At 36.0% G+C, this 4,653-nt stretch overlaps 1 pseudogene; it reads right to left on the reverse strand.

Moving 5' to 3' along the window:
• Positions 1-340: 340 nt before the first annotated feature.
• LOC106735285 (heat shock factor-binding protein 1 pseudogene) lies at positions 341-2,975 on the reverse strand (annotated as a pseudogene).
• Positions 2,976-4,653: the final 1,678 nt, after the last annotated feature.

Raw genomic sequence — 4,653 nt, forward strand, 5'->3', positions numbered from 1 at the left:
AGGCACCATTTTATGAGAGATTTTCAATACATGATCAAGATTCAAATAAGTTCTTCTTTAATGAATAGCCTAATGCTTGGATAATAATGGCCTAGCCACAAGACCTTGAGTCATTGTTTTACATCTTTGAATTTTTCTTGGCATGAGGCTGTGATCAGCCCGTATATGAAAATGAATGCCATTGAGTAGCCAAATGTTCCTCAGTTGTAAGCACTCTCAACCCAATTTATAAAAAGGAATTTGGAGTCCAAGAATCAACGTAATTACATTTCGTTATTGCTTATGAAGACCAGGACTCTCAGTAAGTCCAAAGACTCTTTCATGTCATGTCCTTAGCATGTCAATCTCCCCATTTCTTCATATAGTCCACAATGATGGAAGGAGACAAGGAGGTAGAAAAGCAGAGCATGTTCTTGTTTGGAGCTGCCTTGAAAGCCTCTGGTGTAATTTCCTGCAAGTCCTCTACTTTGCCTTTGCTGCAGGTTTTTCATAATTACATTGACACCGTAACTAGAATTTCCCCAAATTGCAAATTAGGTAGAAGTTGGCTGCATTTTAGACCCATTTGATGCAAGGTAAGATGGAACAATTCACTGTAGACATCTGATTACTCATCATCCACATACTGCTATTTAAATAGGATCCCTAATGAATATGAGGAAGACATGGTCAGCTTAGTCTCATTGCTGTATTTATTCCAAAGAAAAAAAATTCTTGTAAATTATTTTCAGTTTTACTCTTTTGATCAATTCAGGCTGATATGTCCCCACATAACTTCTAAACTCTTTCAGTTCAAATTTAGTAGAGGGACTTGGTTGCTATATTTTTCCTTAAATATACTGAATGAAGGTCTGGTTATTAGAATTTATACAGACATGGTGTAATTTAAAGTCTGGTTATTCATTTTATGAGAAATAATTTCTTTTCTATTTTAAGCTTCCCTGGTTCACCTAAGTTGGAAATAATATCATGGAAAAGGCAAGCAGTGATGCTTGAGAAAAGTTCTGGTCTAAATTCTATGGCTGTTACAAACCACTTTTCTCACACTGGTTACATCAGATAATTCTCTTTTTTTGGAGAGATTTTCACTATAGGGCGCGTGCGCTCGCCAGACAGAGAGAGACACAGAGACAGAAAGCGAGAAATCACTCCCCCGGGGGGATGGTCACGGCGCAATCCCTTCTCCTCCATTCTCCTCTCGGGATCTTGGGCATGCATGCACATGTGCCCGGCATGAGTTTTAAGCCACCGGGTCCGGGAAATGAACCGTGGTCGACTACGTGGGAGTCCAGTGACATAGCCGTTACGCTAACTGCTGGTTCCCCAGATAATTCTTTTATCCTCAGTTTCTTAATAGTACAGAGTTGAGCAAAATAATTTCCATGATTTCTTCTGTAAATTCAAGTTATAGGAACTCCCCTATTGTATAAGAAAATTAAATTTCTGTCTTTGAAATTCTAAATCCCTTCTTATGGAATTGAAATTTCCCAAACTCTATCTCTCATCATTCTTAGTTCTACCATCAAGTGTCACTGTTAACAGAATTAAAAATATTTTATTATAATAACAGTAATTTAACACTAATTTCAAAGGCTTATGGAGAAAAGGAAAGGTTCAAGTGAAAAGCATGTCTAATAATTCTCATGATAATGAGCTTATTCAAAAAAATTACAGAAGTTTCCACTAATGCAGTATTATGTTTTACATTTTATCTCTATAAAGTCTATTGAGCAATACTTTTCCCATCTGATACCAATTTATCCAAGTTTACAGAAGAGAGTACATCACATAAGATCTAAATTTAAATTCACATTGCATTAGGATTCTTCTGATATATTTAAGAAGGTTGATGGTATTACTCAAGCACATTTTTAAACATTTAGGATTACTTTTCATATTAAAAAAATTGTGAACCAAAACTCCACTAACCATAAGCATTGACTATGAAAGTGATTTAGCCGACTTGATGGTCAATCTATGTATTTTTTTTTTAAATTATGTTTGAATGGAAAATTGAGAAGGCAAAGGGCTATTAATAATGACAGGAGGTGGGTGTATGAACAGGTGTAGGAGATTGTGGTGGCAGATAAGTGAAATTGCTACAATTCTGAAGAACCACATCCCCATTTTTTGGTCACCTTCTCATCAAACGGTGGTTTTAGATTCGGAAAAAGATGTACTGAATATTGAGATGGGACTATCAGATTTTTTTTTATTCAAGAGGATGGAAATATTTCAACTTACAATTTTAGGATTCACAAATAAGAATGGTTTTAATCTGAAGTTTATATAATGAAAGAGAATAAACATTTTCACAGGCATTGATGAAGACCATGACCAGATGATCATTCACATCTGAGAACTTACCAGCTCTTACTAATTCTGTGTCTTCATATCTTCAGTTACATCTTCTTTTTCTCTGTTTTCACTGTCACTACCTTGATGCATGCCATTGTCATTTCTTGCTTGGATGCCTGCACCAGTTTCCTAATTGGTCTCTCTCTCTCTCTCTTTTTTTTTTTTTTTTACAATCTTATGCAGGAACTGCCAAAGTTTTAGTGTTTAATAATTAATAATACAGCTGACCAAGGCCCAAAATGTGAAGGGAGTCACTCTTTAAACTCACTATATAGTATGTGGTTAAGAACGCACACTTTATAATATAAAACCTGTCTACACATAGTGGTTACCTCGGAAAGCCAGCTGGTCTCCTCTTGGTGTTCCAGATTTTGGTGTTAATTATCAGCAACTCTTTTTGTGTGGGAGATACCTTGTTTTCACCTTCCAATTCTTCCACCCCAGCCTGTGTCATGAGGTTGGCAGTATTTTTCTACAGATCATCAATGTGACTACTCATATCATCAATTCTTCCAATGATCTAATCGGACATGGTCTGAAATTTATCTTCCATCTGTTGCAAGAGAGCACACCACAGAGGTCAGGTCTTGCATGGTCTTGGGGTTAGTTTCTGCCATCTCCCTGGTGCCAGCTTGGCGGTGGTTGATCAGACCATCGCCAACCTCTCTGGTTCTAATATTGATTCTCCATTCTGCCAACAAATTGAACTTATAAAACACAAATCATATCACGACTCTTTCTGTTGGAAAAAAAAAACCCTTCACAATAAAATTTAAACCTTTGCCATGACATAAAAAGACTATCATCTGACACCTTCCTTCTGTTCAGCCATATGTGCCAGCTCTCCTTTCCTCTCCCTGACTTAACTTCTTGGTCATGCTTACCAATATTAGCTCCCCTAAATTTACCTGACTTTCTTATCACACTTCTATAACTCTGCACATACTGCGCCTCTTGCTTGGAAAGACTCTCCTTCTTATTCTTGTGGGAAACTCTTTTTTTATCCTTTAAGACTAAGTCACCATTCCTGTATTCATTTTTACTTCTCTGGCTTGGTATTATGAAAGTATGCTCCTATTGCTTGTCCTAATAGGTACCCCATTGCATACTTCCATTGTACTCTAAATCGTACTTCATCAATGCCCTGTTCTCTAGCCTGAGACATCCTTAAGAGAAAGAACTGTGTCTTGTTTATTTTGTTCCCTCAGCACTTAAGATAATGCCTGGCACATAGTAGGCATTCTGTAAATGTATGTCAAAATAATCAATGTATATATAATCCAGGAATGAAAAGTTCAACACGGTATAACTTTAAAGTGAGATTGATTGTTGGTTGAAAAAAATTTTAATGCTATTGAAGCTGCTATAGCCCACAATAAAAAAGGGCTAAAATAGTATAAAGGGGAAAAAACCCCTCACAGTAAACATTGTTTTCTATTTGACCCAAAGGAACTGCATTAAAACAGTGATAATATTTTTCTGAAACTTTTTTTACTTGGAAGGAAACAGACTTTTTAGAAAATCATAATTTCTCCTTTCTTAGGTTGCAGTTATTACTATTTTTATAATCTCTGAAATCTTATCAATCACACTTAAAACGGAAGAGATAACTACTGTGTAAATGTCTTCAACATTTCCATAATTTTTAAAAGTTTTACTTTCATTTTCACAACATGCTCCCACGAAAAATGCAAGTCCCATGAAAAACGCGGTATGTGTTCATAGAGAGAAACGACAGGTGAAGCAGAGATAAAGCTCCATAGACTGAGGCATCCAGAAAATATCACTTTACCAGGGTCTTCAAAAACTTTGTGGTAAATGTGAATTATGAATACAGTATTGCAAACATTTTTTGCACCAAAATAAATTTGTACTTTAATTCCATTTTCCACAAACTTTCTGAAGTCCCTGTGTATTATTCTATATGTCTATAAGTATATGAACTTAATTTCTACATAAATTAGAATGAAAGATGACAGAAACTTGGTCTTGATCAACTCATCTTTTTTCTTGAAGTTTGAGGAATGATGTAGGTGCTAGGTATCAGTCAGGATGCACAAAGGGATATTTGGTCCTTCTTCTCATCTTCTAACCACTTCCATTTCAAGTATTTTTGTAATACACACATGGACAAATGGCATGGTACAATCGCAGGCCATGTTCAATTGGCAGTCGTCTGAAATAGGCTATTGTAGACATCTGAGATTCTGAAACCAAAAGTGATAACACAGTGCTCTTCACCAGAACTGAGGGAGAGTTCTTATTATCTAAACTTCAAAACATTCTCCTCTGAGA

The sequence above is a fragment of the Tupaia chinensis genome, unplaced genomic scaffold (assembly GCF_000334495.1).
Source record: "Tupaia chinensis unplaced genomic scaffold, TupChi_1.0 Scaffold000044_1, whole genome shotgun sequence".
NCBI lineage: Eukaryota > Metazoa > Chordata > Mammalia > Scandentia > Tupaiidae > Tupaia > Tupaia belangeri.